This window comes from Labrus bergylta, chromosome 9 (genome assembly GCF_963930695.1).
Source record: "Labrus bergylta chromosome 9, fLabBer1.1, whole genome shotgun sequence".
Taxonomy (NCBI): Eukaryota; Metazoa; Chordata; class Actinopteri; order Labriformes; family Labridae; genus Labrus; species Labrus bergylta.
Window position 1 is genome coordinate 26,219,231 of NC_089203.1, and position 14,337 is coordinate 26,233,567.

At 40.8% G+C, this 14,337-nt stretch overlaps 9 non-coding genes across 9 annotated transcripts; all 9 read right to left on the reverse strand.

Annotated features, from left to right (window-relative positions):
- Positions 1-427: 427 nt before the first annotated feature.
- LOC136180055 (U4 spliceosomal RNA) lies at positions 428-567 on the reverse strand. The gene has a single exon (XR_010666981.1). It is a non-coding gene; the product is annotated as a U4 spliceosomal RNA (small nuclear RNA).
- A 601-nt stretch (positions 568-1,168) lies between these two features.
- On the reverse strand, positions 1,169-1,308 carry LOC136180051 (U4 spliceosomal RNA). The gene has a single exon (XR_010666977.1). It is a non-coding gene; the product is annotated as a U4 spliceosomal RNA (small nuclear RNA).
- Positions 1,309-1,909: 601 nt separating this feature from the next.
- Positions 1,910-2,049, reverse strand: LOC136180056 (U4 spliceosomal RNA). Its single transcript, XR_010666982.1, has one exon. It is a non-coding gene; the product is annotated as a U4 spliceosomal RNA (small nuclear RNA).
- Positions 2,050-2,650: 601 nt separating this feature from the next.
- Positions 2,651-2,790, reverse strand: LOC136180057 (U4 spliceosomal RNA). Its single transcript, XR_010666983.1, has one exon. It is a non-coding gene; the product is annotated as a U4 spliceosomal RNA (small nuclear RNA).
- A 601-nt stretch (positions 2,791-3,391) lies between these two features.
- LOC136180058 (U4 spliceosomal RNA) lies at positions 3,392-3,531 on the reverse strand. Its single transcript, XR_010666984.1, has one exon. It is a non-coding gene; the product is annotated as a U4 spliceosomal RNA (small nuclear RNA).
- A 124-nt stretch (positions 3,532-3,655) lies between these two features.
- LOC136180035 (U4 spliceosomal RNA) lies at positions 3,656-3,790 on the reverse strand. The gene has a single exon (XR_010666961.1). It is a non-coding gene; the product is annotated as a U4 spliceosomal RNA (small nuclear RNA).
- Positions 3,791-4,391: 601 nt separating this feature from the next.
- Positions 4,392-4,531, reverse strand: LOC114921428 (U4 spliceosomal RNA). Its single transcript, XR_003809724.2, has one exon. It is a non-coding gene; the product is annotated as a U4 spliceosomal RNA (small nuclear RNA).
- A 601-nt stretch (positions 4,532-5,132) lies between these two features.
- LOC114921429 (U4 spliceosomal RNA) lies at positions 5,133-5,272 on the reverse strand. Its single transcript, XR_003809725.2, has one exon. It is a non-coding gene; the product is annotated as a U4 spliceosomal RNA (small nuclear RNA).
- Positions 5,273-5,873: 601 nt separating this feature from the next.
- Positions 5,874-6,013, reverse strand: LOC136180059 (U4 spliceosomal RNA). Its single transcript, XR_010666985.1, has one exon. It is a non-coding gene; the product is annotated as a U4 spliceosomal RNA (small nuclear RNA).
- Between the last annotated feature and the right edge of the window lie 8,324 nt (positions 6,014-14,337).

The window sequence follows — 14,337 nt, forward strand, 5'->3', positions numbered from 1 at the left end:
CTATTTGGATAATTTCATCCGTGTTTCCATTAGGATTAGCTTGGGCTATAATTATCAAGCTAAGCTTGGTAATGTTGTGTTCATGTCAGCCAGAATTCTAGCCTATCGATGGCAGTTTCAGCACCATGAAAAGCTGAGCTTACTAGTGATTGGCTCACTGACCACAAACTCTGCCTTTTGGAAGTCACGCTAGTCCCGGTTTGATTAGCAAATCCTACATTCATAGGATAACAATCTAGCCTATGTGAATCATCTTAAGATCAGCCTTCTGCTAATTTACTACAGCTTTGATGGCTTTCGTATTATAAATATGAGTAAGAAACGCCAAGGAGGGGGACGTGGAAAGCTTTTATCCTTGCTGCTTCATTCTAGCATTTGTCATGCGCCTAGAGTCTTTTTGTAGTTGTCATTGGTACAAATGATCAAGTCTCCTGAGAGACTATCAAAAATTGCCGTTGCTGACTATATTTCAAGTCATCTAGGCGGGAATTGGGTTAAGTTTTCAACCAGCAATAATCACGTCTCAGTAGAACTTCATGGACTACGATATTGCCTCTGCACAAGAATACCCTTGACAGGTATTAGTTGAAGTTTGACTTGCTACAACGCCCACTGCACACATGGTTCATTTTGTCAGGCCTCACTGGATAACGTTTATTTTCAGAACAATGACATGTTTGTGGTGCACTTTAATGGCTTCTTCACTCAAAAAGTCACAGGGCTTGATGTTGAAATCCAATACTATTTGGATAATTTCATCCGTGTTTCCATTAGGATTAGCTTGGGCTATAATTATCAAGCTAAGCTTGGTAATGTTGTGTTCATGTCAGCCAGAATTCTAGCCTATCGATGGCAGTTTCAGCACCATGAAAAGCTGAGCTTACTAGTGATTGGCTCACTGACCACAAACTCTGCCTTTTGGAAGTCACGCTAGTCCCGGTTTGATTAGCAAATCCTACATTCATAGGATAACAATCTAGCCTATGTGAATCATCTTAAGATCAGCCTTCTGCTAATTTACTACAGCTTTGATGGCTTTCGTATTATAAATATGAGTAAGAAACGCCAAGGAGGGGGACGTGGAAAGCTTTTACCCTTGCTGCTTCATTCTAGCGTTTGTCATGCGCCTAGAGTCTTTTTGCAGTTGTCATTGGTACAAATGATCAAGTCTCCTGAGAGACTATCAAAAATTGCCATTGCTGACTATATTTCAAGTCATCTAGGCGGGAATTGGGTTAAGTTTTCAACCAGCAATAATCACGTCTCAGTAGAACTTCATGGACTACGATATTGCCTCTGCACAAGAATACCCTTGACAGGTATTAGTTGAAGTTTGACTTGCTACAACGCCCACTGCACACATGGTTCATTTTGTCAGGCCTCACTGGATAACGTTTATTTTCAGAACAATGACATGTTTGTGGTGCACTTTAATGGCTTCTTCACTCAAAAAGTCACAGGGCTTGATGTTGAAATCCAATACTATTTGGATAATTTCATCCGTGTTTCCATTAGGATTAGCTTGGGCTATAATTATCAAGCTAAGCTTGGTAATGTTGTGTTCATGTCAGCCAGAATTCTAGCCTATCGATGGCAGTTTCAGCACCATGAAAAGCTGAGCTTACTAGTGATTGGCTCACTGACCACAAACTCTGCCTTTTGGAAGTCACGCTAGTCCCGGTTTGATTAGCAAATCCTACATTCATAGGATAACAATCTAGCCTATGTGAATCATCTTAAGATCAGCCTTCTGCTAATTTACTACAGCTTTGATGGCTTTCGTATTATAAATATGAGTAAGAAACGGCAAGGAGGGGGACGTGGAAAGCTTTTACCCTTGCTGCTTCATTCTAGCATTTGTCATGCGCCTAGAGTCTTTTTGTAGTTGTCATTGGTACAAATGATCAAGTCTCCTGAGAGACTATCAAAAATTGCCGTTGCTGACTATATTTCAAGTCATCTAGGCGGGAATTGGGTTAAGTTTTCAACCAGCAATAATCACGTCTCAGTAGAACTTCATGGACTACGATATTGCCTCTGCACAAGAATACCCTTGACAGGTATTAGTTGAAGTTTGACTTGCTACAACGCCCACTGCACACATGGTTCATTTTGTCAGGCCTCACTGGATAACGTTTATTTTCAGAACAATGACATGTTTGTGGTGCACTTTAATGGCTTCTTCACTCAAAAAGTCACAGGGCTTGATGTTGAAATCCAATACTATTTGGATAATTTCATCCGTGTTTCCATTAGGATTAGCTTGGGCTATAATTATCAAGCTAAGCTTGGTAATGTTGTGTTCATGTCAGCCAGAATTCTAGCCTATCGATGGCAGTTTCAGCACCATGAAAAGCTGAGCTTACTAGTGATTGGCTCACTGACCACAAACTCTGCCTTTTGGAAGTCACGCTAGTCCCGGTTTGATTAGCAAATCCTACATTCATAGGATAACAATCTAGCCTATGTGAATCATCTTAAGATCAGCCTTCTGCTAATTTACTACAGCTTTGATGGCTTTCGTATTATAAATATGAGTAAGAAACGCCAAGGAGGGGGACGTGGAAAGCTTTTACCCTTGCTGCTTCATTCTAGCATTTGTCATGCGCCTAGAGTCTTTTTGTAGTTGTCATTGGTACAAATGATCAAGTCTCCTGAGAGACTATCAAAAATTGCCGTTGCTGACTATATTTCAAGTCATCTAGGCGGGAATTGGGTTAAGTTTTCAACCAGCAATAATCACGTCTCAGTAGAACTTCATGGACTACGATATTGCCTCTGCACAAGAATACCCTTGACAGGTATTAGTTGAAGTTTGACTTGCTACAACGCCCACTGCACACATGGTTCATTTTGTCAGGCCTCACTGGATAACGTTTATTTTCAGAACAATGACATGTTTGTGGTGCACTTTAATGGCTTCTTCACTCAAAAAGTCACAGGGCTTGATGTTGAAATCCAATACTATTTGGATAATTTCATCCGTGTTTCCATTAGGATTAGCTTGGGCTATAATTATCAAGCTAAGCTTGGTAATGTTGTGTTCATGTCAGCCAGAATTCTAGCCTATCGATGGCAGTTTCAGCACCATGAAAAGCTGAGCTTACTAGTGATTGGCTCACTGACCACAAACTCTGCCTTTTGGAAGTCACGCTAGTCCCGGTTTGATTAGCAAATCCTACATTCATAGGATAACAATCTAGCCTATGTGAATCATCTTAAGATCAGCCTTCTGCTAATTTACTACAGCTTTGATGGCTTTCGTATTATAAATATGAGTAAGAAACGCCAAAGAGGGGGACGTGGAAAGCTTTTACCCTTGCTGCTTCATTCTAGCATTTGTCATGCGCCTAGAGTCTTTTTGTAGTTGTCATTGGTACAAATGATCAAGTCTCCTGAGAGACTATCAAAAATTGCCGTTGCTGACTATATTTCAAGTCATCTAGGCGGGAATTGGGTTAAGTTTTCAACCAGCAATAATCACGTCTCAGTAGAACTTCATGGACTACGATATTGCCTCTGCACAAGAATACCCTTGACAGGTATTAGTTGAAGTTTGACTTGCTACAACGCCCACTGCACACATGGTTCTTTTTGTCAGGCCTCACTGGATAATGTTTATTTTCAGAACAAAGACATGTTTGTGGTGCACTTTAATGGCATCTTCACTCAAAAACGTTGCTGACTATATTTTAAGTCATCTAGGCGGGAATTGGGTTAAGTTTTCAACCAGCAATAATCACGTCTCAGTAGAACTTCATGGACTACGATATTGCCTCTGCACAAGAATACCCTTGACAGGTATTAGTTGAAGTTTGACTTGCTACAACGCCCACTGCACACATGTTTCATTTTGTCAGGCCTCACTGGATAACGTTTATTTTCAGAACAATGACATGTTTGTGGTGCACTTTAATGGCTTCTTCACTCAAAAAGTCACAGGGCTTGATGTTGAAATCCAATACTATTTGGATAATTTCATCCGTGTTTCCATTAGGATTAGCTTGGGCTATAATTATCAAGCTAAGCTTGGTAATGTTGTGTTCATGTCAGCCAGAATTCTAGCCTATCGATGGCAGTTTCAGCACCATGAAAAGCTGAGCTTACTAGTGATTGGCTCACTGACCACAAACTCTGCCTTTTGGAAGTCACGCTAGTCCCGGTTTGATTAGCAAATCCTACATTCATAGGATAACAATCTAGCCTATGTGAATCATCTTAAGATCAGCCTTCTGCTAATTTACTACAGCTTTGATGGCTTTCGTATTATAAATATGAGTAAGAAACGCCAAGGAGGGGGACGTGGAAAGCTTTTACCCTTGCTGCTTCATTCTAGCATTTGTCATGCACCTAGAGTCTTTTTGTAGTTGTCATTGGTACAAATGATCAAGTCTCCTGAGAGACTATCAAAAATTGCCATTGCTGACTATATTTCAAGTCATCTAGGCGGGAATTGGGTTAAGTTTTCAACCAGCAATAATCACGTCTCAGTAGAACTTCATGGACTACGATATTGCCTCTGCACAAGAATACCCTTGACAGGTATTAGTTGAAGTTTGACTTGCTACAACGCCCACTGCACACATGGTTCATTTTGTCAGGCCTCACTGGATAACGTTTATTTTCAGAACAATGACATGTTTGTGGTGCACTTTAATGGCTTCTTCACTCAAAAAGTCACAGGGCTTGATGTTGAAATCCAATACTATTTGGATAATTTCATCCGTGTTTCCATTAGGATTAGCTTGGGCTATAATTATCAAGCTAAGCTTGGTAATGTTGTGTTCATGTCAGCCAGAATTCTAGCCTATCGATGGCAGTTTCAGCACCATGAAAAGCTGAGCTTACTAGTGATTGGCTCACTGACCACAAACTCTGCCTTTTGGAAGTCACGCTAGTCCCGGTTTGATTAGCAAATCCTACATTCATAGGATAACAATCTAGCCTATGTGAATCATCTTAAGATCAGCCTTCTGCTAATTTACTACAGCTTTGATGGCTTTCGTATTATAAATATGAGTAAGAAACGCCAAGGAGGGGGACGTGGAATGCTTTTATCCTTGCTGCTTCATTCTAGCATTTGTCATGCGCCTAGAGTCTTTTTGTAGTTGTCATTGGTACAAATGATCAAGTCTCCTGAGAGACTATCAAAAATTGCCGTTGCTGACTATATTTCAACTCATCTAGGCGGGAATTGGGTTAAGTTTTCAACCAGCAATAATCACGTCTCAGTAGAACTTCATGGACTACGATATTGCCTCTGCACAAGAATACCCTTGACAGGTATTAGTTGAAGTTTGACTTGCTACAACGCCCACTGCACACATGGTTCATTTTGTCAGGCCTCACTGGATAACGTTTATTTTCAGAACAATGACATGTTTGTGGTGCACTTTAATGGCTTCTTCACTCAAAAAGTCACAGGGCTTGATGTTGAAATCCAATACTATTTGGATAATTTCATCCGTGTTTCCATTAGGATTAGCTTGGGCTACAATTATCAAGCTAAGCTTGGTAATGTTGTGTTCATGTCAGCCAGAATTCTAGCCTATCGATGGCAGTTTCAGCACCATGAAAAGCTGAGCTTACTAGTGATTGGCTCACTGACCACAAACTCTGCCTTTTGGAAGTCACGCTAGTCCCGGTTTGATTAGCAAATCCTACATTCATAGGATAACAATCTAGCCTATGTGAATCATCTTAAGATCAGCCTTCTGCTAATTTACTACAGCTTTGATGGCTTTCGTATTATAAATATGAGTAAGAAACGCCAAGGAGGGGGACGTGGAAAGCTTTTATCCTTGCTGCTTCATTCTAGCATTTGTCATGCGCCTAGAGTCTTTTTGTAGTTGTCATTGGTACAAATGATCAAGTCTCCTGAGAGACTATCAAAAATTGCCGTTGCTGACTATATTTCAAGTCATCTAGGCGGGAATTGGGTTAAGTTTTCAACCAGCAATAATCACGTCTCAGTAGAACTTCATGGACTACGATATTGCCTCTGCACAAGAATACCCTTGACAGGTATTAGTTGAAGTTTGACTTGCTACAACGCCCACTGCACACATGGTTCATTTTGTCAGGCCTCACTGGATAACGTTTATTTTCAGAACAATGACATGTTTGTGGTGCACTTTAATGGCTTCTTCACTCAAAAAGTTAAAGTCAAAAAATCCAACACTATTTGGAGTGACTAAAATAATCAAACTTGTATCTAAGAATCTAAAAAAATGTCAGCACACATAAAGTTGCTTATAAAAACACAAGACATTTGGTGGGGAAGAGATATTTTCAAATATTACATTTTCTTCAAACAAAAAAGGATACTTGACAGAGGTGGAGAGAATGGCTTTCTCTGTCTCTTAAAACATCTTTCTCTTACAGTCTCTTAAAACATTTATCTTACAATCTCTTAAAATATATTTCCTCCCTCCTGTTTCCTGTCGTCTCTTCATGCATCTCTGGTGGTTGGGACAGAGACCCAGAGAAGGTATGCAGTTTAATGAAACCAACCAAAGTTTAATTGTTTCAGACAGATGTGTTTAGTAGCCAACATTTTCCTTTTGTCTTAGTCCATTTCAGAGGTATCTACAATTTAGGTACAATAGACAAGCACTCTTGCAATGGGCTGCAATGTTTTGCACCCTACCTCATGGTGAGTAAGGGGCAAAATTCTGTAAGCCTCACAGTATGTAATTTTGATGCTGCATAGCTGATGAAACACTCTTTGACTTGATTCTTCTGTTGACAGATATTTGCTTGAAGGAGTCATAAGACTCAGGGCAGAAATTGAAATTCATGTTAATTCGTTCAAATGATTGTAAGATCATTTTTGAATGAGAATTGTTGAGAAAGAATGACCTCAGAAGATTTGGCCATGTTGCTTTCTTATGTTTCAACAGAAGTCCAGAGGGGACAAACCGAGCTCTCTCTATAGACATGCACAGCCTGATATTCCAACAGCAAAGAATTCTAGTTAAGCATTGCTGCACAGAGCAGGCAGTGAATGAGAAAGCAGCTGCTGGCATGCCATATCAGCTTGATCTGCACCAGTTAACCCCAATCTGCAGCTCAGTCTGTCTCTAATGGAGGCTGTCAGCTGGCAGATCTGGGCCCTTTCTCAGCACCTCCTCCACCTTTCTACACATTATTTCTTCACACACTGTGCTGTTTGTGTCTGCTGCTGCGAAAGCCTTACATCTCAACAAAGTCAACTTTTAAGAGTTGAAGAAAAACACAGTTATCTTGTTATTTATTAATTTTTAGTCTAAAACAAAATCCTTTTTTTTTCAATTGACTGCAAAAAAATGTTGTCATTATGTCATGAACAATGAATATTTTCTGTTTCTTCTCATTGAGGGTCTTGTTCGTCCATTTTCAGCCTTCAGAACAGTTTGAGTGAATAGTATTTAATTTACATGGTATCAATGTTGGGCATTGGCCTCATCACAAACTATCTTTACTCAGCTGTTTCACTGCTTTCTGAACGAAATAGCTTTTCAGTGGTTTTTTGTAACGCCGAAGAAATGGAGCTAGCAGTTATATAGCTAGACAGTTATATCGGTTAACTCATTCAACCATATTGGAAATACTGACAGACACTACTGTACTTAACTTTTGTTTAATCTACTAACAGACAAAGAGGCAGTCCTGAAGTTGTCTTCAGCCTCCTGTCAAACAGCAACAATGCTCCTGACTGTCAATCAACTCAGCCACGCCCACAATTACTCAAATCTATGTATAATTCGTAGGCTTAATAAAATCCAAATAGATGAGTTGTGGAAACATATTCAATCCCCATACAGAGTGTACCAAAAAATAAATTAGATATTGATACCAAATTCAACCTTGAGCCAGCCTCAGGTGGACACTGGAGGAAGTGCAGGTTTTTTTTGCACTTGCGCGATGTTATGATAATGCGTTAGGAGGATTCACTTCAGTGTCTTTAGCGGTAGGCGTGGTTGGTAGGAGGAGAAGCAGGGTCAGTACTGATGACACACCTGAGTAAGGCAGGATACACAGTCACGTTTATGCAACACGTAAGGAGAGGCATTAAGTTACAGGCTCACTGGCCTTAGCGTTAGGTGCAAGGATAGCATTTAGCTGTGGGGTTGTGTGGCGGCGTAACAGCTTCATCTTTCAACACCAGAAGTTGCTGCTTTGATCACAGACTTAATATGCATCATTTCCCCCAATCAACTGAAAGACACATTCTCCTTTTTTGGCCTTTCATCAAAGCTGTTAATCCCCCCTGCTTTGTCTATACCACTACTGCCCGACACCAGCTCATGCTTTCAGCCCCTCCAGTACCTCGGCATCCACCTGCAGGCCCCAGCAAGGGAGCGTTTAGGTTATTAGTTTTCTGCCTGTAAAACAAATCTGCAGGGAGAAGCTAGGTCAGAGCACAAACTCAAACATTGTTCCAAGACACATTTAATCGTTTTTAATCGCTAACAAGCTTTGAAGGAAGAACTGCCGAAACCAAAAGAAAATCCTTATCTTTCTTCACTTCTTCAATTCACATATTCAAAGCAACACAAACAAAACTAAAGAACAGACTGTTGCTCCCTGCTAGAGAGACTCACTTTCTTGTCGTAGTACAGATCCCCCTCAACAGCCAGAAGACTTTTTTTTCTGCTGCAGCCAGGATGTAAGTGCCAAGATGAATTTGTTCCCTCTTCATGACGGGACTCGCTGTGATTCTGGCATGTAGTCCTGGCCTAGAAAATACACACAGCAAGATGCATTCTTTCACATTTTTCAGCAACAGAATCAAAAACATTACTTCTGGCCTGTAAGTGTGCCTGTGTTTATGTGTCCCAAAACAGCCTTTTGAAAAATGCTGTGTCTCCTCCTGTTGCCCTACTTATGTCGAATGGCCGTTAAAAGGGGAAGGGGGAAAAAAACATATGTATGCACTGTATAAATGACTCTGTCAGATTTTAAACAACTATCCTGGATCCACAATTTCCATTTTAGTACATTCTTCTCAGTAACTGCGACTAAACAAGCTGCTCAAAGTGTACATGTGTTCTGTGACCAGGCTAAGTAACCTCAGTGACTGAGGATATGCAGTGCAATGAGGTTTGAAAAAAGAACGATTTTGGGTTTAAACCATTGGCGATTCTAGAGTCTGTTGGGGCCCTAGGCAAAAATCAATTTGGGGGCCCTCCAACCAGCGTTCATCACCATTATGTCTACCAGCCGACGCCTAATCCTCATCCTCTTTTTCCTCTCCTATAGAAGGCTAAATCCTCTTCATTTTTCTTCAGTGACTTTTAATGAAAAACTTTGGTTTTCACATCAATACAGTGAGTGCTGTCAGATGGGGCCCCCTTAGGGTTGGTCTTTGCAAAATTCGCACATCTTGAGCCACTGCTTTGGCTTAAGCTTGTAAGCCTTCTGGGGCCCCCTACTGATCTGGGTCTCAAGCAGTTGCCTGCGTTGCCTGTTGACAAACAGCTCTTTTGGTTTAAACTAGTCATCAGATCTGGTTTGGCTCAGGACTCGAATGGCAACACCTATAGGTCAAAGTTTTGTGTTTGTGGCCCCTCCGTCATCTCTGCTTCGGCTCTGTTGTTTGTACGACTTCACTTGTCTTTTCAAAGGCTCTCTGTTATTGCTCAAGCATAATTCCAGTGTAAGTATTTCTCATTTTTAGCAGTTCTCTTATGAAGAAAGAAAATTTGATAAATTGAATCATTGTATACAAAAAAACAGAAATGACAAATTTGGAGCAGTTGCGAAGCACAAACATCAGTATTTGATGACCTTGAATGAAAAGTTACATTTTCTGGTGTCTATATCAGCAACCCTATGAAAAGAGCCTCCCACCTCCCCACCCCCACCCAATCTGTCTGGAGCCTCTCTAAGCGTATTTACATTACAAACAGATCGAAATGAGCATTTGTTGATATATTTTACTTCATAACAATGGACAACTCTCCTGTGTGTGTGTGTGTGTGTGTGTGTGTGTGTGTGTGTGTGTGTGTGTGTGTGTGTGTGTGTGTGTGTGTGTGTGTGTGTGTGTGTGTGTGTCTGTCTGCGTGTCTGTCTGTCCATCTGCCCGTCTGTCTGTGTGTTTGTTTGTCTGTCTGTCTGTCTGTCTGTCTGTGTGTCTGTCTGTCTGTCTGTCTGTCTGTCTGTCTGTCTGTCAAGAGAAATGTAAATCATATTATAAAACAACTTTAAATGAGAGGCTCCTCCAGAGGCTAACTTTGTACCCTCCCTCTTACACCTGTTTGCACACAGCCCTGTTCATAGTGAAAGCTGGAGGTAGTTTGATTGGAGGTGAAAAAGAGGCAGAGTGGGATTTACAGCGAGCTGACAAGCAGCAGAGCGTGCTCCCGGTCTGCTGTGTAAGGCCCGGGTGAAAACCTAATTACTTGTGTCTGTGGGGGACGGACGGGTTTGGCACGTCAGCAGAGAGCAGCCGGAGATGCAGGGGCTTCTATGGCGCTCTGCGGCACGGCTGCAAGGCATTCTGGGAAAGCTGCACCTGTCAGAAGGACCACTGACAGCTTGTCCTGCTCTTGTTATACAGCCAGGCGTGATCCCTCCCATTAGCAGGCCAATGACACAGTTGACTTGGTGTCTGCAGGAGGGCGAGGGGCCGTAGGAGGAGGCTCTTTACCAGCCGTCATGCTTTCATGCTGTCACTACAGAAACATATCCATCCATCCAACCAGGCATCCTTCTCTTAATCCATCCACCCATCCATCCATCCAACCAACCAACAAGGCATCCATCTCTTAATCCATACATCCATCCATTCCACATTCATTTAGGGAGATCAGATGAGGGGGACTTTGAGTTACATTAATTGGCCCAGTTTTAGCCATAGCACCAATCCTTTGGAATTCCCTGCACATCTCATTGCTTTTTAAAAGACTCAACAGAGTCTGAAAAAAGTAATGAGATGTGCAGGGAATTCCAAAGGATTGGTGCTATTAAAACTGTGATGTTTAGACAGACATATGGGTAATCAAGTCCACCCAGTCTACCTCCTGTGCTATGTTTTACCGTGTCAATTATTGTTCCTGGTTAAAGCAGGATTTTATAATGCTGGTCTATTAAGTACTCATTTGTTTCTGTTTTTATTATGTTTGTTGATGTAAAGCACTCTGTGATCTTTGTCTGTAACAAGTACTACATAAAGAAACTTTACTGACTTACTCACTTACCCTTGAGCAAATCATTTAGTAGAGTAATTTGGGCCCCTCAAAGTTGAGATCCCCCTACTTGACAGCATAATCATGTTTTTTTTTTTTTTTATAACTTTATAGCATGTATATTTACATTTACAGTTTATGAAATGGTCGTATTCAAATTATTTTTTGGCAAAATTAGATTTGTTTCTGTTTTTTTTTTATCTTACCAAAAACTGAAAGAAGGGAAAAGGGACAGTATCTGCTTAATAGGATGTATTTTTTGGAAATCAAGATCAGAATTCCACCAAGTTTGGATCAGATGTTCACAGACAGTTATTTCTTACAATACAATACAAAAAAAAAATGTACACACCTATACACATGAAGGACAAGCAAAACCAAAGTGACACAAATGTTCAGAAGGTTTGTGAGTCTGTAATGTTTAAAGAAAGGACACAATCCTCAAAATATGGCATTTATATCTTCTAAAGTTTATCTGCTCCTCAGAGTAAATTATTCATTTGTTTATCAGTAGGTTCATAATTACTCACTAACACTCCAGTAGAGTAGTCTGTGCTTCAGTCTGCTGGGTTTTGTGTGAGCTGTCTCTTTAAGTGCATGCCCAGTACAATAAATGTTTATAAAATATTGACTTTTGTCTGGTACTAGCTCCTCTCCCTGCTCAGGGCGGTTTCTCGCCATCTGCATTGTGCGAAAAAAAAAACACATTCAAGTTGTCCAGATTGTTCAGTTGGTTGTCAGAAGTACAAAACAGAGTCCACAGAGGGTGGAGATGTTATGTGGAGATTCTCTGTTTCCACTCTGTGCTGCAGAGTTTGGGAAAAGACCTGATTGTACGACGAGCAGGAGAGTGTCTTCACATAAAGACGCCTCCCGACTCTGCAGGTCACACACACACAGCTCCGTTTGTTGCCACAGCAGAGACCTCTGTGGATCCGTGTGTGTAACGGGCTGAATATAAAGGATAGTTTTTTTTAGTCTTCTTTTCCTCTTCGACAGTGAAAAAAACCTCTGACTTGCCACTGCAACATTTCTTATCTGCCAGTTATCCTGCTCTTCCATCAAAATGCTTCACATTGTCAGGCAAACCTGGCTCCGACAAATAGTGGAGGACAGACTGATAAATGACAGCAAATACACAAACATACATAACATGAATCGGTCTAATTTTTATGTCGCAAATGGAGCCGCTGTAATGCAAGACAAATTTCAGACCACTCATGACAATAAAGTTCTATCAATCTATCAATCAATACACATACTCAAGATTTTTATTTGTCACATGCTCATACATGTCATGAGCGGATTGATGAAAAAGACAAAGAGGAGGTGGACCCAATTGCAGAAACTCGAAATAAGACTTATTTTAACAAAAAGGCTAAAAACAAAACTTACTTTAAACCAAAAACTAGAAGTCAAAACACTAGAGCAGAAGACGCCCGACATCCAACATAGACTCACATACTACAAACAATGATCTAACACAGGTGAGACTAACGACACAGGTGAAGACAATCAGGGCAATTAAACTGGAGGGAAACACACAGAGGCAGGGAGAAAATACATGACAACACTGAGGAGAACTACAAAATATATACATGAAACACAGAAGACACTGTTAAACTCAAGAATGAAACATCAAGACACACTAGAACATAGAGGGACACAAGGATATGGAATCAGAAAATAACACAGGAAACACTGAAGACTAAACTAGGAAACACCAGTGAAGAATGAGACCTAAAAGATAAACACATCTAAACTGTGAAAAAACTAAACTAAACAGACCAAATCATGACATTACAGATGTGCAGTGAAATGTAAAGTGTACTGCAGTTTGAAATATGACTGTTATGTAAACTTGTGACATATTTGGCTATGCATGTCTCCAAAGAAGAGTACATTTTAAATCTACACTTCGGGGCTGATTCAACAAGAATCAGTTGTGACCAAAAATTGCACATCCTTCTTCGCTCTCACTATCTGCTCTGCCTTAAAGTCTAATTCACAAAGAATATAGCGCAAATTATATTCAGGCGCAAACTCCCCAAAAAGTTGTCCTGCTCTGTGCAGTTTGTTCTTGTTTTTGAGTCTGAATGTTGATAGAAGCTGTTTTCACCTTTACCTTGTGCGGAGCGAGGAGGGTTTTGGGGAAACTTTTAAAAAAGTATTGCCAAAGTTGAAAAAAATGTAATCAAAGTTTCATGGTTTTCTACAATTCTACAATTCACTTAGCAGACGCTTTTATCCAAAGCGACGTACATCAGTGAGTAAGTACAACACAAGCAAGGATCTAGAAAAAAGGGAACAATGTCAGTAAGAGCAAACGATCAGCTTTGAGTCCGATCAGACACACAGGTGCTGACAGGAAGTGACCAGAGGCAAAGCACAACATGGACAGCTGATCTTGAGAGTTCAAAACTCACCATTATTAAACAAAAACATCCTCATCAATAACATCATTAAGTGCGCAATCAATCAATCAATTTTTATTTGTATAGCGTCCACTCATAACAAGTGTTATCTCGAGACACTTTACAAAAAGCAGGTAAAATACCTTACTCTTTGTCTGTTAACATTACAAAAGAGCAGGTAAAAAGACCTTACTTATTGCTATATTACAAAGACCCGGCATATCCATCATGAGCACTTTAACAAAGCAGAAAAGGTTACAGTGGTAAGAAAAAACTGCCTTATTAAAAAGGCAGAAATCTTCAGCCGGATCCCCGGCTCATGACGAAACAGCCTTCACAGGCCTAGACTGCGCCGGGCTTGGAAAGGGATAGGGGGAGAGATGGGATAAGATGCAGGAAGAGGGATAGGGAGCAAGGGGGTGGGGGGAGGCAAGCCGTCCATCAACAATCCGGTGGGGATGGGTTTGTTCTGGCAAGCCGTCCATCAACAATCCGGTGGGGAGGGGGGGTTGTTCTGGCAGGTCATCAACCAACAATCTCGAGGAGCCTAAGAGAGCTTAAGAGCTCCCAGGAAAGTAGGTGGTTAGTGACTGAGATTTACAGATAGATACATGCAGTAATATGATGTACTGTATATGCACACACAGAGAGAGAGAGAGAGAGAGAGAGAGAGGTGCCAGTTCCCCCGGTAGTCTAAGCCTATAGCAGCATAACTAGGAGCTGGTCTACACCAGCACTAACTATAAGATTTA